The sequence below is a fragment of the Apium graveolens genome, chromosome 2 (genome assembly GCF_009905375.1).
Source record: "Apium graveolens cultivar Ventura chromosome 2, ASM990537v1, whole genome shotgun sequence".
NCBI lineage: Eukaryota > Viridiplantae > Streptophyta > Magnoliopsida > Apiales > Apiaceae > Apium > Apium graveolens.
The window spans coordinates 240,312,076-240,336,796 of NC_133648.1; the positions used below are offsets into that span (position 1 = coordinate 240,312,076).

Here is a 24,721-nt window from a genome sequence, read left to right on the forward strand (position 1 = left end):
TACAAAAGAAGTTTGGGCTAGTAAAAAAGCCATTAAAGTCAGCCATTCATCACTCTCAAGTCAAGCAGATCTCTGTGAATGAAGTGAGCATGAACTATCTGGAAAGAGGACAACCATCCTGTATCAAATCTTCAAAGGTTGAAATTATCCTGAAGCCAAGGGTAAACTATCCAAAATCATCATTAAAGAACCCTTTGGATAGAGTATATGAGACACCTAAGCCTGATGAGAAGAAGCTTCTGTCAAGATCAATTGCCTTCTACAAGGATCCAGCTGATTCAGCCTTAAAAAGGAGAATTGCTAAAGTTTTTAGGAATTGGAAAGAAATTTGTGTGGTGGCTAGACATCCTCAATTTGCTCAAGAAAAGAGAGAGGAAAAGGCAAGATTGAAGCAGGAAAAGAAGCAAGCTATTCTAAATGTCAAAAAGGCTACGCAAAAGAAAGAACAAGCTGCTATCTTAGCCAAGCTACAAGCTGTCAAACCAACACAAAAGATTCCTGCTCAGTAATCTGAAATCACTGAATCTCAAGATCCAAAGAAGCAAGTTGAATCACAACAGAAGAAATCTCAGAGATACAAGGAATTGGCCAAAAGAACCAAAAGGAAATTGAACTTTGTTGGTAAGGAATTGGAGGATCAGTTTCCCAAGGAATCCACTCCAACTACAACTCAAGCATCAAAATCCTCTGTGGTATTTGAAGACATTAAGGTGGTGGATCCTTACAGGAACATTCATGGTAAACCTATTATGCCTAAGGATGAACCAATAGACTGGGAGAGCCTACCAATTCCTGACTTCAATCTGCCAATCCTTAACAAGCCAAAGAGAACAAAGTCAAGAGCAGTCAAGAAAGTGAAGTTGTCACCTCTCAAATCCAAATCTCTAGTCAAAGCTCAATCTAAAGTCAACAAGGGAGATTACATGTACTTGTGTGACATTAAGGAATTCTCTGATCTAAATCTCTATCTAGATGAACTAGAAGAAGTGAGAGGGATTGATGCATACCGAAATCTACCTGAAAGGTTATTTTTCAAGTACAAGGGAGGAAAGGAGATTCAATGGCCACTTCACAGGATCCTTCAAGAAAGCCAAGCTGTACTGATAAAGGTTTATTCATCTTTCAAGAAGAACTTTGGGTTCAATGTAACTGTAAGAAGACTAGTTCTAAAGAAGATTAAAGAACTGAGGAGTATTAGAGCTAAAGATGCACTCCCAAAGACTCTAATTATTCCTTACACAGGGAGAAGAGTGCATCTAAGGCCCTACTGGCTGATGAAGTTCATGGATGACAAAGGAGTTATCTCTCAGAATCCGATGAACTGGAATTCCACAGATAGCTCCAAAATCAGATAGAAGAAAACAACAGAAAGCTTGGAAATAGATTTAGCCCTTCAAGGAACTAGATAAATCTGCTCAGGCTAGAGGAGCACCTTGAAAATGACCGTGAGCTAAACTTTGTACATTTTGTTAAATGATGCACTTTACAGTTTTATCTACTTACTTTCAAAGTTGTATTTTTAGGGTGTTTTATTATCATCAAGTTTCTCTTAATTTATGGCTATAATTCCAATAGACATAAATTGGGGGAGATTGTTGTGTATATGTTGTGTACTTGATGATTTTATTAACAAAACACCTTGGTAGATTTTACTTAGTGAAAAATGTAGCACTCGACGGATAAGGATTATAGTCCCGACCGATAACTCAATATAGTCCCGACGGATGATGATTTATTATCCATCGAGTGAGTAGCTTATGTAACAATAAGTCTGTAGCACATTTCTGCATACACATTGTTTAGATTCTGTAGTAGTACTCAAGTCATGTTGACTTTAACTAGATATGCGGAATAGGTTGATTAATTGTACATATATGATGTCTTGTAATTCTGCATAAATGAAATGAAGTCAAGTGCCAGATTGTTACCCGACGGATAAACAACAATGCCATTCGACGGATGATCAACAAGACAACCCGACGGATGATCATGAACTCGACAGATGATCATGAACCCGACGGATAAAAAATTCAAACATCTGTTGATAATGACAACACAGTCACATGCGTCGAGTGTATGCAAATGGAATGTGTAAGCCTATTCAACTGGGTTTTAGAGAATAAAGAAGCATTGCCATTTCCATGCTATTATGAAGATATTCAAAGATGCTGGAACTAATAAAGTTAATCTTTCACATGTTAAAGTTTGATCTCTGTAACTAATAAACATGGTTTTAAGATATAATCTCAACTCAGTAATATCATCAGTATGAAAAGCATAAGTTGTTTGAGGTACCTTTAATTCAGCAGTTTCAGGGCTGCCATCAGCATTTTCCATTAAAGCATAATTCACCTCATCTTCAGAATCTGAAGAGTCTGTCCAGCTTTTCTTCTTTGTGACAAGTGCCTTGCCTTTGTCACTCTTTCCTTTCTTACAGTCAGGAGATATGTGGCCTCTTTCACCATAATTGTAGCATTTGACATTTGAGTTGTCTCCTCTGTCAAACTTTGCACTTTTGCCTTCATACTTTCTGAACCCTTTCTTATCAGAACTTCCACCTTTCTTGGAAAACTTCTTTCCTTTTCTGAATTTCCTGTAGGCTATCTTTGTGATACCCTTCACCATATGTGCACACAATTTCATCATCTCTTCATCAGCATCTATTTCAGGTAAACTTTCAGTTTTTGAATCATCATCATCAGAACTTGATGATTCTGAATCAGACTTTATAATGAGAGCCTTTTCTTTGCCTTTCTTTGAGACAGACACCTTGGGGGATTCCTCCTCAGCTTTAAGAGCAACTGTCATTGACTTTCTCCTATGTCTCTTGCTCCTTTGATCCAACTCAAGTTCAAAAGTCTTGAGCATACCATAAATTTCATCAAGAGTAGTTTCATCAAGAGCATAGTTGTCTCTTATAGTAGTAGACTTCAAATCCCAACTTTCAGGAAGAGCTAAGAAGAATTTTGGATTTGAATCTTCAAGATCATATTCCTTGTCCACCTGTGACAGATCATTCAAAAGTTTGACAAACCTGTCATATAAGTCAGTTAATGACTCATCAGCTTTTGAGTCAAAGTGCTCATACTCTTGAGTGAGTATAGTCCTCCTATTCTTCTTGATTGCATCAGTTCTCTGACATATTATCTCCAAAGCATCCCATATCTCCTTTGCAGTCTTGCAATGAATTACCCTATTTGACATGACATTATCAATGACACTATGCAGCAAATGCCTTACCTTTGCATCCTTGGCAATAGATGAGATATCTTCATCTATATACTCACTTTTCTCCTTTGGTATGGTCCTTGCTGGCTGATCTGCAAATACAACAGAAAGTTTGGTTGGCTTATGTGGTCCTTCATTAATTCTGTCAAGGTATTCTGGATCTGTAGCTTCCAGAAACACAGCCATCTTCACTTTCCATATGGGATACTCAGAAGGTCTTAGTATGGGAACCCTAATAGTCTCATATCGACTATGGGTTTGAGTCTTTTGAGTTTCTTCAGTTTTAGTGGGTTTGGTTAGAGTTTCTGCTTCTTCAGATATGATTGTTTTGAATCTTTACTGTATGTGTGTTAACAGATAAGCTCTAATACCAATTGTTAGGTCACACAACACTGTAGAAGGGGGTTGAATACAGTGTTATTACAATCAAATTGATTTCAAACATAAGTAACAGTAAAAAGATATATTCAATATAATAAACTCTGTTACAATGGAACTGTTCTCTCTCAGTGATGAACAAATATCACTAAGAGCTGCTAGGTTACAATGTATGATCTTCTCGATACTGATAACACATATAGTGTAAACCTATGTCTGTGTTTATATAGTACATAGTTACAAGATAACTTCTAATTAATATGGAATATAATTCTGTCTCCTAAAATATATCAATCAGATATCTTATACAAGTCTTCTTATCTTCTAACTCTTTCCGTGCATATCTTCTTTTGTATTAGTCTCGATCTTCTATCCTGTAAATCAGCTTCCTTCCTTAACTGTAAGTCCTCCCGCACTTAAGTTCTGATATGACCTTAAGTTCTGATATCTATCTTCTGACTTCCAGTAAGTACTGATTCCAGTTAGTCCTGATATTTCCTGTTTGTTAAGATCTGAAAACTAAACATGAAACATATTAGACATGACATCTCAAATATATCTAACAATCTCCACCAACTTGTAAATTATGCAAAAATATACAAGTTAATAGATTTGATGATGTCAAAAACATTTAAGTTTTAATGCAATAAGAGTTTAATAAGACTATTAACTACAACTTACAGTCCTTGTACCTTTACCAACATCACTGGATCAATCTGAATCCATAATAATTTTTAACAAAATCTTTTACCAGCTTATCTTCAGCTTTTCTCAGAACTTCAACTAACTGTGCTTTGACCTGCATCAGTTCTTCATCTTTACTGTCACCAATTTGATAAATGGCTGTTCTGAGAGCTTGAATTGATGTTCTTTCAAGTCCATCACCAAGTCTAATAACTCTAGGATGTGAAGATTCTTCATTATAACATAAGCATCTTCCTTTCAAAATAACTTCCACCTTAGCAGAGTTCTTCAGCATATGAATTTCTCTTCCATCATCTTCAGTAATCATTGGTATATACTGAGAAACTTTTGTACCAAAGATTCTGAGAAGATCTCTTATAGCCTTCAAAATGTATTCTAACCATCTTCTTGTAATATCAGATTTTACTTCCAGAAGATAGTGAATATGTTGAAGCTCTCTGACAGAAATTCTTTAGCACATCAGTATCAGCTAGTCTGTAGGTTCTTCCATCATTGAGAAATAAGATCAATTTCTCTTTTAGATTTTCCTTATCATGAACATCTATCACAATTTGAGCAGACAACACTTTGTCGAGGTGCTTTTGTTTGATTTGTTCATATGGTTTGTATGTCAACATAAAAGGATCTCTTAGAGTAATTGCTACTCCTGTTTGTATCTTCTCTTCATTAGAACCTAATCCAGCTCTATCTCTAGGTTGCTTGGCTCTCAACCCAAATGTTACGAGTTGATTAATCATAAGATTGGACTTTGGTTTAACTAGAGTAGCTTTCTTCCATAACAGCTTCTTCTTATCAGCAATTGTCATCTTTTTCAAATCAACTTGATCATTTTCAGTAGTTGATGTCTTGATAGCTTGATCAGAATTTGTTGTTTCTTCTGTAGCTAGCTGTTCTTCATTCTAAACAACTTGAGCAGTGTCAGAGGTTGTTTTAGATTCTTCAATTAAATTTCTTCTTTTCAGAATATTAGACATGACATCTCAAATATATCTAACACATAATTAAAGTGTTCAAGACCTGCAATCGTAATATTCAACAAAGTAAAATTTACACTACAATTAATATAAGTTTATTTTTTAAGAAAATGTTATTTTTTAATTCAACGTTTATGTTGATTTAATATCATTGCTAATGTCTTAATTCATTAACTAAAGTTAATCTCGGTCGTGTACTTAGTTTTTAATCCTCTCTATTATACCAAGTTAATTTTATAAGATGTCAGATAATTGTCAATTTATAAATTAAAATTGACATTATCTATGGAGTTTTTAACACGTTGAAAAAAACTTAAATTTAATTGATCATTCTTATTTTCAGAACATAAAAGACTTTTGTTATTTTCTACGAGTATATATATCAATAACTCTGAAACATACCATTAAAATTGATCCTATTAATATTGGTAAAGATAAAGTCACATGTGTGTGTATGTATGTAAATTTTTGTTTATTATATTCTCGAGTAAAGTCACATGTGTGGTAAAGATATTCAGAAGTTTTTTGTCAAGATTCTGAAAATAAATTTGTACCAATATCATCATTTAAATCATTTTTAAATTTTTTTCATTTATGATTCTAATATTTCTTTTTATAGTAACTTGATAACATTGTATATTATTTTTATAAAATTAAATATTTTCAATTTGATGATTTTTTTAAATATTAGTTGAACTTATTAATCGTTTCAAAATATCGACTAATATTATTATTATTTATTTGGATAGCATAACGTGAATTAAATCAAATAGTACAATAAATTTTTAACCTTTTTTCAAATAATTCAAAATAGCTATATAATTTTTTCCAACACTATATATTTTTTTTGTAAATTTATTATTGCCAATTTTAATTATATATATTTTTAAAATATTAAATTCTATAATTTTTCAAGTTTCATATATATATATATAAGTTAAGTTCTATTGAGTTCTTATTTTTAGTTGAGTACAGGAGTACATATATGTTCTGTCGGTAAAATAGTATAAATATTTTTGTAAAACATTTTATAATGTGAATCATGTTTTACAAATATCACTATTTTAATAAATATCTTGCAAATCTCATATATTTGACAAGTTGAACATTGCAGAACATATAATTTTATAGAACATGATCAATTTGAAAAACATACGTATTCATGTTGTAAGAACACGTAAATATTCAACTTGTTGACCATTAATGATATAACACCATAAGACACATTTATATCTTGTAGTTTATTATTTTAGTTTTTAAATTATTAGAAACATAAAACCTGAACCATTAGATTGGATTGTAATATGAAGTTAAGATTTTGGACTCCAGAACTCCACAAAAAAAGATAAGGTCTTTATGTATATGATTACTGATAATAACCATATCAAATTGAGTAATACAAAATTTAGGATTTGACTCACAAATATTTGAATATAAATATATCTTTAATTAAATAATGCAATAAATAAACTATTTTTTATGAAGAAGCATCAAATGTCTTACCACTTTTCAAATAACATGTTAATGAAAATTATTAATTATACTTTATAGTTGTAATTTATTTTTTTCTAAATAAAATGAAAAAAATAGGACTTTAGGAGCACCTCTTTTTATAACTTCACCATCATTGAATAATATTTTAAACCTAATTTTTATAAAGTGAAACATTAATAAATAAATCGATTTAGTACATCTTCATAGTTTTAATGGAGCTTGTAACATCTCATGTGAAATTTTGAATATATTTAAATATTGGGTCAAGTTCCAGATGTAATAATGTAAAACCAATCAGTTAGTAATTTTGATACATAATATCAATTAACTTGATCCTATAAAGAGCTCAACAATATTAATTTTTAATAATATAAGATACTATAAAATTTATCCTTATTGGTAAGATATTCTCGTCCAGCTCGTAATTTAAATTTATTAAACCTAGATAGTGATAATGCATTTTTGTTTGGGCCATGTAGTCAAATTTTGAGTATTTTTTTCAAAATGGGTAAAATTTTGATTTTGATGCTAGTAATTTTGATACATATTATCAATTGACTTGATTCTATAAAGATGTTAAAGATATTAATTTTTACCAACATAAGATATCACAAAACTTTTCTTTGTTGGTAAGATTTTCTAGTCGAACTCGTAATTTAAATTAAACCTAGGCAGTGACATGATATTTACGGGCATGTCATTTAGTCAAATTTCGAGTATTTTTTAAAAAATGGGTCAAGTTCTAATTTTGAATTCGAAATAAATTGAAATACGCTAATTATAACTTATCTAAATATGTAGTACACATATATATTATTTATATAAGTGTATCTATTTTTAACATATAAAAAAATTAATTATATATACAGTTTATTTTTTTATTAAAAAATATATATTAAAAATGAATGAGACATACTTTTCAAATTAAAAATTGTTTAATAAATAAGGGAATGATCCATTTATGTACTATGCTTAACTTTATATCTCAAATTCAATTGTTCAAAACTAACTCTACAAATATTTTAGTAATCATATTTAAAGTTAAATAAATTGTCGCTATTTAAGACACTCACATATTATGTGTATGATAAAAAACTTAAGTAACAGTGTGGTGTAGTGGTAAGGTTATGTGCTTGTGATTGTAAAGGCTTGGGTTCAATTCTTCCCAACAACCTTTTTATATAAATTTAAAGTATAAGGGTAAATTAGTCATTTCAATGAAACTTTTTAATCTCATGAATATTATCACCATGTTCTCTTATTATATATAAAAGAGGGGTAAATTAGTCATTTCAATGAAACTTTTTAATCTCATGAATATTATCACCATGTTCTCTTATTATATATAGAAGAGATTGCGTCTGTACTTTATTGTTGAAAGGGTTGGAAAATTGAGGAAGGTGATTTTCTTCGTCAGTTTGAAAAATATTATGATTTTAAGTTAACTAATAGTTTTATTTTAAAATTAGAGCAATGTTTGTAGCCTTTTTTATCTTGTGAAAGTTTTACCTAATGTTCATAGGTCTGGGCATTCTAGCTGGGGTACCATGTAGATCATTCCACGTATGTGGAGAGGGAATATCTTGTATCAGTTAAGAAGTTAGAGTATGAGACATTAAAAAACCAGTGGAAGGTAAGCACTGAGTACTAGTATTGTAAGAGATTCTGTGGGACTGTGCGTGTATGTCCAAGAGCTCTCATGCATTGACGAGGGCTGCACTACATATTCCACAAGTTTACTTGCCTTCCGCATACGGAACCTTCTTAAAAAATGAGCATAGAGAAAACTCTATAGATCCCAACTTTTTAAGATTTTTTAATTGATAGTTCAAGTTTATTTATATTTTGTAAATTCAGTTTGTATTATATTGTTTGGAATTTAAGAAATCAACAGGTTTCTTATTTGTGGAAAATGAATATAATTTTTTATTAAATTTTAATTGTGAAATATCAAGTATTATATAGCGTTGCAATTTGTGAGCTCTGCAATATTTTAATAGAATGTAAAACACCTACTGCAACACTGGCCAACTAGTACTGCAACCCTAGTTAACGTTGTAGAAGCCTCTTACTATAACACATATTCAGGGGTTGCAATAGACTGTGTCCGGGTTGCAATAAAGTGCTTTTCCAACAGCTAAAATTGCAACCCCCAAAAAATGTTGTAATAGCCAATTTGACACATGTAGCAACCTTTTTTCGGGCTCTCGCAATGCTTGTTGCACGTTGCAGTATGCAATCTATGGCGTAGTGATACATCAGAAATATCCTCCTCCAAAGAAGGAATACTGTTACATCCAAGGGAAGCCTGTGAAAATCAGATCGAAGCCTATTGATCGATCTAGGTATATTAGGAATCCTGTAATCAAGGGGATGAGGAAACTCTTGGGACTTTTAGCCTGAAGATTGTATATCAAATGATATAAAAATAATTATCCGGTGATACGTGGGCATGGCAGAGATATGGTCAAAAACCAATCAAAGGCTTACCTTATCCCAGGTTCAATACAACTATTTATGTTGATTCTAATTTCTACAGATATGCATACCGGTGAATATCCTCTTCCTATCAAAAGATTAAGAGACTCAGAGATTAATGCATGTTGTGTGACTATATAAATTTCAGCAATTGACCTTAACTTATAATAGGAGCAACACATTAAAAAGACTGCCGAGCAAGGAAACAAGTAGAGGGAAGCTGTTGGACCCAAAAGAGAAGGTCCAAGAACACTTAATTATAATATACTTAGATTAAAGAATGTATTTTGATATTAAGGCGCAATTGGCACACTTATAATAAGAAAAATCCTTTTGAGGCTTTTGATAAATATACAGATGCTAGCTCATTTGTAAAGGTTGAATTATCGAATAAAGAAATAATTTCTTTTTATATTATCCTAGCCGATAACCCGTGCCAAGCACGGGGATGAGAATGATTATTCGATTTCTAGTATTTAATTAGTAGTACATTTATTTATATTATATAGCTATCTGAAATCGAATCCGAAATTATTTTGAAATTAAATAAGTGAAACTAATTAAATAAATCTTCTATAATTATGTTGTTACGGAAAATCGAACTCAAATTTAAAGTGAAACTAATTTTTAGATTATATAATGATAACCAAAATTGGATATTTTAATATTATTCCATTATATTTTAATTATTATGTTGCTACGTGGAATTAAACCATAAATTATGGTGAAACTAAATATATAAATCTTGTATAACTATGTAGTTACGTGGGGTCGAACTAAAGTTTAAATTGATATTAATTAATTAGATTTTGTGGTGATAACTATAATCTAGCATGTTGGTACTTTATAACAATGTTACATTGAAAAGTGTTTCCATATTAAATAAAGCGTTAATTTAGTAACACCGTATTCTATCGAAATAGTGTTCACTTATTAATGAATAGTATAAATTCTCATATTCCATTCTCAGATTTTAGTTAATAGACTCCTATTACATGACTTCTATTATTATTATTATTATTATTATTATTATTATTATTATTATTATTTTTATTTTAAAAAAATACTAAATTAATTTGATTTTTTTTAAATAATATTATTTTCTCATCTTTTATTCTCGAAAGTTAATAAACTGTTAGTAGATTATTTCATCATTGTCATATTTATTAAAATTAAAATTGATATTTGATTAACATAACTTGATATGCATGATAATAAAAAAAGGATTTTCTATAACTTCACTTCATATACTGTAACCCAGGTTTGTAAATTATTATGCAAAAGGTAACCAATCATTTCATATAAACATGTTAATACACTCATTATGCAAATTTTTAACTTGTTAATACATGTTTTGGAAATAGGGATTGGACATGGCTATAAGGGAACTATTACATAAGGTGGCACATAGGTTTTGCACCCGACATCTAGGTGCTAACTTAAAAGAAAAATATCCAAGTGATACAGTGAATGATGCATACAGGAGAGCATCTACTGTAACTCACCCACAAGCTTTTAAGTCTGCAATAAAAGAATTTGCTCGTGCCTCCAAAGGTGCATTTTATAAGATGATACAATTTGGTCCTGCTGTGTGGTCCAAGGCTTACTTCAAGACACATTCATTGACTGATTCTACTGAGAATAATATCAGTGAAAGTTTCAATCCTGAATTCTCAAAGTAAGGTACATGCCTCTTATTGATATGCTTATCGAAATACATGACATGATAATGATAAAAGTGCATGAAAATAGATATATAATGGCCAAATAGATTGTTTATTTTTTCCTAAAGCTAAGAAAATTTTCACTGAGGCAATGAAAGATTCTTGTGTTTATTCTGTGCTTTGGGATGGGAGGGAAACATATGCAGTGAAAGGAAAAGGTACTTCATGTTCTGTAAATTTAAAAAATGGAAGTTGTTCTTGTAGACTGTGGGATTTGATAAGGATACCATGTGCTCGTGGTGTTGTTGCAATTTAAAAGGCTAGACATAATATTTTTTACTATGTCGACAAATACTATACAAAAGAAATATACATGAGGTGTTACTCTCACTGCTTGGATGTAATAAGAGGTGAAGACTTCTGGGAAAATGTTGAATGTGACACAATTATGCCCCTTTGATTGTGAAACAACTTAGAGGTAGGCCTAGAAAGATAAGAAAAAAAGAGGGTTGGAAGGGTATCATATCCAGTGGTAAGAAGGTTAGACTGAGTTTTTCAGGAAAAAAAATGCACTGTGTTCTGTGTAGGAAGGAAGGTCACAAGAGAGATAAATGCCTTGATAGACAAATGTATCCAGAGCATCCCAAAAACAAAGGAGAGACCACAAAAGAAGCAGCATGCATATGATCCAATGAAAGAAGTAACTAAAGAAATAAACTTACAACAACAAGAAATCCAAACTAGTGCGGATGAATTGATGAATGATATAATGGTACACATGGAAGAACCAGAAGTTAGGTCTAACCATGGGATGAATTTTGTTTTTTTGACTTTTACAATAATTTTTAGTTTCTGCATAATGTTGTACAATACATATGTTTTTAACTATTTTTTCCAACTTTAAGTCCAGGGAACCACACAAGTACTAGATGCACAACACCTGTAAAACACCTCTATCAGTTGCACAACCAACCAAGAAAAAAACCCTAATAAAGTCTATCAAGTCTTTTGCACCTCCAATGCAAAAAAAGAAGTGATTATGTTACTTTTGATATTTAGAATATGAATTTGTAATGGGAATCTTTTGAGACATTTTGTAAACGGCAGTGTGACATGTTCCCTGATTTATTAAGTTCTACTATGACTCTTTGTAATGAGAATTTTTTATTATAAAAAACAAACCAAGTTATAATAATAAGCAATACCAACTTCTTCATTTTGCTACCATCTTGTTTTTTATGGACCGAAGCTGCTAATTCATTATTTTTCTTACGAAGTAATATACATTATTCGTTCAAAATCAACTTTTTTTAACAAAATGTAACTATGTCATTGTTTTTTGTAGTTGATCATCTTTGGCCCTCAGTTTTGCCTTCAATTCTTGAACAACTTCTCTTGCTCTTTCAGTGTATGGAGGATCAACCCATAAAAAAGTTATATTTTTTCCTTCAATCCTAACCAAATATGAGCTAAGTTAGCTAAATACATTTAAGCATTAAACAAGAAAATAATACAAAAAAAAACTTGCCTTATATTACATACAACCGAAAAACCTTCTTCCCGAGTCCAATGTCTCTTCTTTCCAAACTTCTTGACATGGGGCCAGAAGATCGCACTTGCATTTGATATCATTGAAACAATATTCAAAATCAAAGTAGTAATGTTTATGTCCCGTGAAAGAGTTACTACTACCATCGAACGACTTTCTAACCGAAGAGCTGCTGCTCTTTGTATATACATAGAAGATGGCGGGAGCTTGCTATAGAACCCTAATTGAGAGATTGTAGAAAAGGGGGATGGGAGATTAAAATATAAAAAATGGGTCGGATACAAGATTTAGATGAGATTTACATGCCACTCTAGACTTAAACAACCATGTCAGATTGCTGAGTTACTTTTCCATCCAATTTTTAATGTGAGTAACGACAAGTGACTTATGTGAAAATTTGAAAGAGATATGTGAGTTGACTGAATTTTTTTTGAGTTGGATGACCCAACTGAAAGTTAGTAGTGAATTGAGTGGTCTAAATGATATTTAACCCTTAATAATGAATAGTAATAAAAGTCTTAAAAAAATAATATTGGATGAAAATAATATATTTTTGATGTAAAAAAATGGAAAAGGGGATATGTTTGTTATAACGAGATAGAAGGGAGTATCGGAAAAACTGAAAAATTAGTAACATTTATTATACCTTCAATATATTTGAATTCATAAAAAAAATTCTATGTATGTTTCATAATCTAATTATAGTGTGAAAAATTCAAATACCCATTACTCAATAAACAATACTCAAAATGCTTAAATCCATTAAGTTGTGTCAAAAATTAAGGCTACACACGATTCCGGTCTAGACCTATAACCCGGATTGTACCGTATCTGCCGATCCAAGACCCGGATCGAACTGAACATAGCCGGTCCGGTCCCCGGTCTTTAATATTGTAAAAATTCCAGCTTTGGGTCTGGTCCAGTTCAAGACTTGAAAAAATTCATTCCAGATCTGAATGGACCTGAATTCATGTATATAATTATTTACCTTAACCTTATGTTTTAAAAGATCATATATAATTATTAAATATTCACCCATATCATATTTAATATGATCCAAATTAATAGCTGAAAAATTAATGTAATAAAATAGATTGAATACACTCTAAATTACTAAATTTTATAATTCATGTGATAAAATATTGATATTAATATATTTAAAATTAATATTAAATTTTAAAATAATAATATATATACTAATTCTAAAATTTTTATTGCCGCACGAAATAACAATATATATATTTGAAAAAAAATTAAATTATGAAAATTTAAATTTTATATAAATATTAATTAAACCGGTCCAAACCTGCCCAGTCCGGGTTCAATATGATTTTTTTACGGTCCGGTCCTAAAATCGAATAGAGTCGATCTAGTCCTCGCTAGTCTGACGCCCTCAAACCCGGGGTACTAATTTAGTGCTCACGACACATATATTAAACAACATAATTAATATAATAACTAACCCCAAACCTGCTAACAGGATCTGTACAAGGGCCACTAAACACACTCTTACGTGCTGTGCGCCTAAGGATTGCCATCTTCTCGCTTAACTCAAGTGCTTTCCATTTTTATCTAAACCGGGTTACTGTCACTTAAAACCTTTTTTCCTTTCCTATTTCGCACTTCCTCGCTTTCCAAATTGAGAGAAGTCAGAGAGTTCGAGAGAGAAAGAGTAGCAGGAAGAAGTCGGGAAAAGAAGAGAAGCCCCACGGGAATCTCGTAAATACACAATAAATTTATGAATTTTCTTTTTCCCTTTATACGAATTGTTAAAAATAAATATCACAAAATTAGCTTTCCAGCCATATTTTTAAAATAATATTTGAGTGACCGGATGATTTTCTGTGAATTTTGCAAGTTAACACGGAACATTAGAAATAATTCTTTTAAAATCATTTTAAAATACTAACAACTTAAAATAATTCCCATCCTTATTTTAAAAAAGTCTCTAGGACTATTATAGATATAATAAAACAAGTTTCATAACTTGAACATACTCTGATTATTTTATAAAGATATTTAAAGATCAAATAACCCTTATTTTTCACTAAATAACTCATTTTAAAATATTTAAAAGTCACCCAATCACAAATTCACACACGTAAAGGTCAAATTACATATATTCATGTATTTCATTCAATCAAATCTAATAGCTGCCATTTCTCTCATTTAAACTTTATTTATAAGTACTTTTCGCAATTAGCGATCAATCGATAATTCAAATAATAATTTGGTTCAGATACTTTTAGTCAAATAATCATATAAACATATAAAACCCTTTTCCACCAGATATTTTTCACATAATCCACTTAATTTATTTTTTAATCATATTATCAATTCCACTTTTCATTTAATCGGTCTTTATGAATCACGTCTCATCTAACAGCCCGACTGACACTTCAACTCGGTTATTAACCATATTTCATATCTTGAGTCGTGTACTGAATCATCAAAATGGAATAACATATTTTTAAATATTCCTTCACTAATTCACATAATTTGCACATAACCCACATAATTTATATTTTATTTACATAATATAATTCACGGGAATCACCATCGTTACATCCTTCCCCCCTTAAAAGAATTACGTCCCCCGAATCTTACCTAAGTAAACAAATGTGGATACTTTTCAAGCATTTCACTTTCAAGTTTCCAAGTCGATTCTTCAATTTTAGGATTTCTTCACAAAACTCTTACTAATGGCATCGTTTTATTTCTAAGCTTCTTCTCTTTCCGATCTAATATCTGAACTGGCTATTCGATATAAGACAGATCTTGCTGAATCTCTACTGGTTCAATTTCTATCACATGGTTCACATCGGGATTATATCTCTTAAGTAGAGAGACATTAAAACATTATGAAGGTGTTGCATCTGCGGCGGTAATGCCAACTTGTACGCCACTTTTTCAACTTGCTTGAGTCTCTCGAATGGTCCAATATACCTAGGACTCAACTTCCCTTTCTTTTCAAATCTGGATACGCCTTTCCATGGTGACACTTTCAATGACACTTTTTCTCCAGGTTTAAATTCTATGTCTTTTCGATTCTGGTTTGCATACTTTTTCTGTCGATCCTGGGCCTATCAACCTTTTGCAAATCAATTCCACTTTTTCATTTGTTTGTTGAACTAATTCTGGACCCAATAATTTGCGTTCACCAACTTCGTCCCAATGTACAGGAGATCTACACCTTCTTCCATACAACGCTTCATATGGTGGCATGCCAATGCTTGCGTGATAACTATTATTGTACGAGAATTCTATCAATGGTAAATGGTCATCCCAGTTTTCTTTGAAATCTAATGTACAGACTCTTAACATATCCTCAATTGTTTAAATAGTTATATCGCTTTGCCCATCGGTCTGTGGATGATAAGCAGTACTTATGTTCAATTTCCTGCCCAAATGATCATGAAATAGTATCCAGAATCTTGAATTAAATCTAGGATCTCTGTCTGACATAATAGAAACTGGCATTCCATGTCGCACCACAATTTCATATAAATAAAGCTTAACCAGCTTTTCCAATGAGAATCTTTGGTTAATTGGAAAGAAATGCGCGGACTTAGTTAGTTGATTAATAATCACCCATATCGCATCGTGATTAGCTTTCATATTTGGAAATCCTACCATAAAATCTATTGCAATGTGCTCCCAATTCCATTCAGAATTATCCAGTGGTTGAAGTAACCCACTGGGTCGTTGTGTTCCACTTTCACTCTCTGACATGTATAGCACTTACTTATCCATTCGACAATCTCCTTCTTCATGTTTAGCCACAAGAAGTTTTCCTTCAAATCTTGGTACATTTTCGTACTTCCGGGATGAATTGAAAATATTGAATTATGCGTTTTATGTAAAATTTCATGTTTCAGCTCCGCAACATTCGGAATCCAAATGTGTGAACAAAATCTATATATGACTTTATCATCTTTTTGAGCTTCGGTTTCTTCAGCAGTTAATTTAACCCTTTCATGATCTATTAATTTTTCCTGACAATGACGAATCTTTTCTAGTATTTCGGGCTTAAATGTCATTGCGTAAACCACATCGTCTGTTGACTCTGGTACTCGTACCTCAATTTCCATGCTTTCAAATTCTTTTGCCAGTCTTGCCGATGTGACTAATAGATTTAAACTTTCTTTGCGACATAACGCATCCGCCACAACATTCGCTTTTCCAGGATGATAATTTATAGTACAATCATAATCCTGGATTAGTTCCAACCATATTATTTGTCCATATTCAATTCCTTTTGAGTAAAGATATACTTTAAGCTCTTATGATCCGTATAGATCTCACATTTTTCTCCGTCTAGATAATATCCCCAAATCTTGAGCGCAAACACAATCACTCCCAATCCCAAATCATGCGTAGGGTACTTCCATTCATGAGGTTTTAGTTGACTAAAAAGCATATGCTATCACTTTTCCATGTTGCATTAACACACAACCTAGTCCTTTATGAGAAACATCACTATAGATTACAAACTCGCCCTTTTCGTCAGGTAGAACCAACACTGGCGCAGAAACCAACCTTTTCTTTAATTCCTGAAAGATTTCCTCACATTTTTCTGTCCATACGAATTTCTCATTCTTTCTTGTCAACTTAATCAATGGAACAACTATCTTAAAAAAAATCTTGTACAAATCGTTGATAACAACCATCTAATCCTAGAAAACTTCTTACTTTAGTTGGAGTTTTTGGTCTCTCCCAATTCATTATTGCTTCAACTTTTGCAGGGTCCACTTTAATTCCTTCACAACTAACCACATGTCCTAGAAATTGAACTTCTTTTAACCAAAACTCACACTTTGAGAACTTAGCATATACATTTTCATTTTGTAGTAATTCTAATGCTATCATTGGATGTTAGTATGCTCCACTTCCAATCCAGAGTAGATCAAGATATCTTCGATAAACACAATTACAAACTTGTCCAAATACTTTTTAAAAATCTATTCATCAAATCCATTAAAGCAGCAGGTGCATTCGTCAATCCAAATGCCATTACTAAAAATTTATAGGAAATGCTATTTTTGGAATATCTTCTGCCTTAATCTTTAACTGGTGATAGCCAGATCTCAAATCAATTTTTAAAAAACATGACGCATATTTCAATTTATCAAACAAGTCATCAATTCACGGTTAAGAATACTTGTTCTTAATAGTCAGCTTGTTGAGTTCGCGATAATCAATGCATAATCTCATACTTCCATATTTCTTTTTGAAAAATAGTACTGGCACGCCCTAAGGAGATACGCTGGGTCGAATAACTCCTTTACCTAGTAATTCCTGCAATTGTGTCGATAACTCTTTTATCTCAATAGGTGCCATGCAATATAGAGCTCTTGAAACTGTTTCCTGTTCGCACAAAACCACGCAAGCGTACGCGATCACAAGTAGTATAAGATTAAGTTAAGTTTGTTTCCACATGGACTGGTTTAAACTGAATATGCACTTATGCAACAATATATGATTATTATTCACTAGACAAGTATCAATTTTGAGTTGATTAACTAATTAAAGTGATTATACTAGCATGCATTAACTATGAGAATAAAACTGATTTACTTATATGAGATAAAACATGGGATTCTAATTTCATTAAATACTTCATTCAAAGTTTATGCATTTAATCTTAGCATGTGATGGTGATGACAACTAATCAGATAACACGAAATTAGTATACGCTATCATTCGATTTACGTATACCCTACTACTAAGCATCCACAAATAAGATAAAAGTTGAGCAGACACCAATTATGCTTAGACCCTATATGTCTATAAGATCTGAAAAGATAACGGTTTAATAAGCAAGTTATCTATTGAGATTACATAGGGCATCGTAAGATGGTTAAAATTACACTACGAATCATGCATGATAACATACATAAACCTATGCTAACATGGCAAGTTCTAAGCCTCTATATCCACTTTCACTTTAATAAAGATTAACAAATGACTTAGATGTTAGCTACACATCTAAGAAGAATAAGTACAACCATACTAGGAAATCATAAATCACCACATACTAACGATTTGAAACAATCAACTCTTTACAACCTGGATTATCAGCTCTGAACCGGATAGTAGTCCAACCTCCAGTGGGAACACCAACATTATTTCTCCCAGGTGGATCGACAAAGTTAAACTTAGCAGGGTCTTTCTTCGGGTTATAGTTTCCTACACCGCTTCCCATAATAAAGAAGTTGAAGCCATGAAGATGGAATGGATGAGACTTGACAGTGAGGAGATTAGTGTCTTGCAACACCAATTCCACTGTAGAACTAAACTTCAGCTTACTTAACCTGGTGCCTAAGGTAGTTTTAAGGTTAGTTGTGAGTGGTGCACCTATATAGTTGAAACGGGGCAAGGGACGGTCTGGAAAATCAGTCCTGAATATACCTGGAAAGTTGAAATAATGAGCTTGCAAGAGTCCAGTATTTGGCATCATAAATGTTATATTGTTCATTGATGCTGTTACTTGTGTTCCATTCAGGCAGTTGGAACAGGTGTTTAGCCCGAGACCAACGGTATAAAACATGTGTCGATCAACTCTAAAACATTTGTTGGAAATTGTGGAGTGTTTAGGCTTTTAAGTTTACTGTATAATTTAATGCAAAGTTGGTGTTGTTTTGGGCTGGAAGTTGACGCAAGGTAGAAAGTACAGTATTTGGAATGCCTTCATATTGTAAAATTACTGTGGCAGTTATGTTCTCTACGTTTATTGGTGCATCCATGAAAGGCCTTGCTGCCATGAAGTAATGGCCTGGAGACTAGTCAGCTGTTACCGACACATTAGTGGTTTGGCCAGGTGCAATAAGAATGGCATTGGTTGTGAAGGGTTTCGGGATTAGAAAATGAGGACCCACACACCATTAAACTAACATTAAATAAGCATAAATCCCGATTAACTATTAACAGGATCTAATAGGATTAAGTTTGAGACAAGATTACAACTACCAACCAGATAATATATATATATTACAACCCAAAATAAAATTTAATTTACATAATCGATTCCGATTTGGAATCGATAGATAACCCATTGTATCTTTACAACCTTCCATCTAAAGCACTTTCTCACACAACTGTACTACCTGCTCTGGCATCTGGAAGCCTACGACACGGTAGGGGCCACCAGGTACGCTCTTACGAGCAGTGCGCCTAATTCTTGCCATCTTTTCGCTTAACTACCATGGTTAGAACAAAACAAATATATGAGCATAAAAAGCTCAGCAAGTAACTATATGACAGTTCTATGATGCACAATATAAAATAACCAAAATGGCATTTAAGGCATTCTACTTTACTTCTCTAGGTGGCAGATTTCCATCTATGGGTGAACAAAGGTATCGAGAAAGGATTTTGGGTTCTCCAAGTTCAAAGGTTATGATAGAGTGAAAACCGACATTCATCACAAATCAATAGGATCTCAATGGATCTTTCAAGTGGAAAGCAAGAATCTATTCAACTATGGGAATCAATTATATGATTGATAACAATATCAGAATAAGAATCAGGGTTCTCAAAGCTGTATGCTAAACAATAACACAATCAACTCATCTCAAATCATTTTAAATCATTTCATTTTCAAAGAAGTAATTGCTAAGGAAATATATTCAATTTCTCTTTATAAAGTGACAGGGAACCCTTGATTGGACTACTTTAAATTTTATAAATAATACGGGTGATGAGCCCGTACCGACCTCCATCTGGTCGTTAAGGTACCTATGGCATAATTTCAGCCTTAAACTGGACTAGCCCCGCTAGTCTCTTATATGACTGGACTAGTCCCACTAGTCTCTTATGTCTCAATCCAAACCTTCAGGAATTTATTTGGAAAACCTTATGTTGGAAAAGAAAGGTTTGACTAGGTTCATTTTATCATTACCAAGAATGAGAAATCATTCAGACTCTTTCAAGTCAAAAAATCATTCTTAAGTTCAATTTTATAAATTCAAAGGAATGAATGAATCAAAAGTAATCAAGGATCAATACTATGGTTGAGATTAAACAATAATCAAAGTATGTAAGTTATGGATTCAGAACAGTTCTAGAATTCATTACAAAATAAGATATACAAAGGAAGGATATAGGTTAATCAAAACAATACACAAGGAAGTTCATAAAGGTTCTTATAAGGTTCACGAGAATTCAAGGTATCCAAAGGAAGCAATAGGTATTCAGGATATGAATCAATAGAATTACTATAAGGGTTTGAATAATAATAATATCAAGTTGTTACAAGAATGATATCAGGGTGTTTCAAAGGATCAATAACTAGTATGGTACAAGAATCAATATCAGGGTTTAAGAATCAACAACATGTTAATAGAAGTGTTATAAGGATTATTACTCTATCATGGCATCAACAATATTCTCTCTATAAACCATTTATATAAGTAGGCAGAGTTACTTGCCTAAATTCGCTTTCCTGCTTTACAAGGGTTGAACTACTGCTACTTAGAACGCCTTTCCCCTTTCTAGCCTGAATGCCTTCACCCTCCAAATCTAAAATCCAAAATCAAAACCCTAATTAGATTCCCACTCGACATTTCCGGAACGTTTAACAATTAACCCAGTTCGTTCTAACGCTTACTTTAAACTTACGAATATAATTACAAATATACTAACATAACACCTAAGGCGATATACTATACTTATAACTTTATACTATAGCCTTATCGACCATTTATACCATCTTAGAATCAAACAACTCAGTCCTTCTTTTTTAATTCCTATAATTCTAATTAAACCATCAAACCAAATCAAAGGATTCTTTATATACTTAAACCATAATCAACCTAAGGAAACAACCATTCTTCTCCTTTTAATTCACAAAATTTCGAACCCAACATACCACAAAACTATCCAAAATCACATGCAACTAGTCTAATGCTATCATTCATACTAAAAATCATTTTCAAACAACCAAATCAACTTATCAACCTTAAACCAATTCAAGATCATTTTAAAATACAAAGGATTACAACATGCATGTACTAATTCAAACTTATAACCCACAATTCAATCTATTCCATCAACAATTTCTAAAACAATCATCTATAATTCTCTTTCATTAACGAAAATCAACTTATTTACTTTCAAAAACAAAAATCCATTCGGTTTTTAACAAAAAAGACACATGCAACTTTTGAAAATCACATCTTTTAATTTAGAGTTCTGTTTGTACATCATAACTCACCACCGGTTCACTGGAGTTCATCACCGGTGGTGGTTTCACGGTGGTGCCCCCATTCGGGGGTTTCCAACCATAAAAACCTTCGATCCTACTATCAAACCATAACAACTATCACATGTAACAACTATTCATCAAAAATTAAGAAGATCAAAGTCAAAAATTGCAAGGAGAACATAAACTATGGTTCTTGGCTTAACATCGCATACAAACACATACATATACATGCATGCAAGCACCTACACACACATGCACAAGATTTAAAGCTCATATATGGATTATAAATGAAGTTTTATAGAAGAATCCATAGAAATTAATGGAAGAAGAGGGTTGTACCGAGAGAAAAGAGAGAGAGAGAGAGAGAGATAGATGAGAGAAAGTGAGAGAAGAGAGAGAGAGAGTGCATGGGTGAAGAAAGAAAAAGAAAGGGGGAGGGTGGGATTATATACTAAGGGGCGGGGGTATTTTGGTAATTAGCAAAGTTTTCTTTCTTCTATTCTTTTTTTTTATTCTTAAGTTTAAAAATGAATTTAAATATTAAATAGCTCTCTCAGAAAGATGAAAATGAAAGGAATATCAATTTTAAAATATAGAATTTGAAATTAGCTTTCCAACCATATTTTTAAAATAATTTTTGAGCGTACGGTTCATTAAATACGGATTTTACAAGATTGCGCTCAAAATTGAATTATGACTTGATAAAATCATTTTAAAATACACCGATCACCAAATAATTTCATCTATCATTTTTAGAAAGTCTCTAGGACTATTTTGAAGATAAAAAAACAAATTTCATGTCTTAACCATACTCGGATAATTTTATAAAAAGATTTAAAGGTTCAATAAATCTTATTTTAAATCAAATAAATCCCTTAAAATCATTTATAAATAACCAGAGCACATAATCAAGTATATTTTCAAGAAATAGCATGTATTCACATATCACGACTCATATCATAACATATTTGATCATAAGAATTCCCCTTTTTAATTAATATTCACTTTTCACGTAACGGGTCGCGTCTTGTCTGACGGCCCGACGCTGAGCGTTTTCAACTACGCTTCTCAATCATTCTCTTTATATCAACTGACACATCACTGGAATAAAATACTCACTTAAACATTCCTAATTCACACAGAACACATAGTTCATATTTAACTACCTTAATCTCTTTTTAAGACGGGTTCCGTTCAACCTGACGGCCTGACAACACAGCTTATCCCCTAAGCTGACTCGTCAAACTGGAACGGGTCATTTTATGTTCCCAGTTACTAATATACAAGAAAGACAATTAACCAGCAAAATCATTTAACCCTTTATTTAATCACATAATTTATAATTACATCAGAGAATTATACTTTATTCACCTAATCACGTCACGAAATTCCCAGTCGCTACAATCTACCCCACTTAAAAGGATTCTGTCCCCAGAATCTAGTCTAAGCAAATAGACGGGGATACTTTTCTTGCATTTCACTCTCTAATTCCCAAGTTGACTCTTCTACTTTAGTATTTCTTCACAACACTCTAAATAGAGGTACAACTTTATTTCTGAGCGCTTTTTCTTTATGATCTAAGATTCGTACTGGTTGTTCCACATAAGACAGATCTTGCTGTATTTCTACTGGTTCCAATTCAATCACATGGGTTGCATCAACATTATATTTCTTTAGAAGAGAAATGTGAAACACGTTATGAAAATGTTGCATCTGCGGAGGTAACGCTAACTTATAAGCCACTTTCCCGACTTGTTTAAGTACTTCGAATGGTCCAATATACCTGGGACTCAACTTTCCTTTCTTCCCGAATCTGGATAAACCTTTCCACGGAGATATCTTTAACAATACGTTGTCTCCGGGTTTGAATTGCAATTCTTTCCGATCTTGACCCGCGTACTTCTTTTATCGATCTTGAGCAACAATTAACCTTTTACGAATCACTTCCACCTTCTCTTTCATTTGCTGAACTAGCTCTGGCCGAATTAGTTTGCGCTCACCAACCTCTTCCCAATATGTAGGGGATTGTTAGGCACAAAACACGTGCTAATAATTCATGCAAGTATACGCGTTCGCAAGTAATATAGAATAATTTCTAGTTCATTCCCACAGAGACTCAGACTAATTATGTTCAATTAACACTTAATCACCAATGTATGATTACTTCTCAATGTCAAGAAAATAACACTTAGATTTGATTAACTAATTATTAACTATAATTAACTATAAAAATTAAATACTTAATTGACACTTGAATTAACAATATTAAACACACATAAGATCATAACTTCATTACTACTTCCTTCAATAGTTATTGTTATTACCCTTAGCATGTAACGATGATGATATTAATCGAACAACACGAAACTGATAAAAGCCAACTTTCGTTGTACCAATACCATTCTACCAAACATCCACAATTAAGATAGAAGTTGAATAGGCATCAATTAAGTTGAGACCCTATATGTCTACAGAATTTGACAACATAATGATTTAAGCACAAGTTATTCTTTATGATTACACAGGGCAAGTAAAACGGTTAGAGTTACCTACTAATCATGCATACACACACATGAACCTATGCTAGCATGGAAAGTTCTAAACCTCAAGATCCACCGTCGCTTCACAAGAGATTAACAGACTATCTTATATGTTCGCGACGCACATAAGATGAATAAGCACAACCTATGCTAGATATCATACAATCATCACACACTAGGGTATTAAACAACTAACTAAAGAAATACATAGTAAATCCGTTACGACCCCATGATCATGATTAGCCCATGATAGAACTCATCGTCACCATGGGTTCATATGAAAACATGATATAACATACAATAAAAACTAATAAAAATACTTATTAAGACCAGAGTACGTCACAAGAGTAATAAGGTTCAAAGTAAAGAAAACTAGCATCCACTGATACAACAAATAAAAGAATCACAAGAAAACGTATGCTTACTCTTCTTCGTTGCGATGTGCTGAAACGGTCTTCTTCTTCTCTCCTCGCTCCTTGCTTGATAACTCCCTCTGTGAAACGTCT

At 32.4% G+C, this 24,721-nt stretch overlaps 1 pseudogene; it reads right to left on the reverse strand.

Moving 5' to 3' along the window:
* LOC141698251 (laccase-11-like) overlaps positions 1 to 19,318 on the reverse strand; it is a 92,914-nt pseudogene extending 73,596 nt beyond the window's left edge.
* Between the last annotated feature and the right edge of the window lie 5,403 nt (positions 19,319 to 24,721).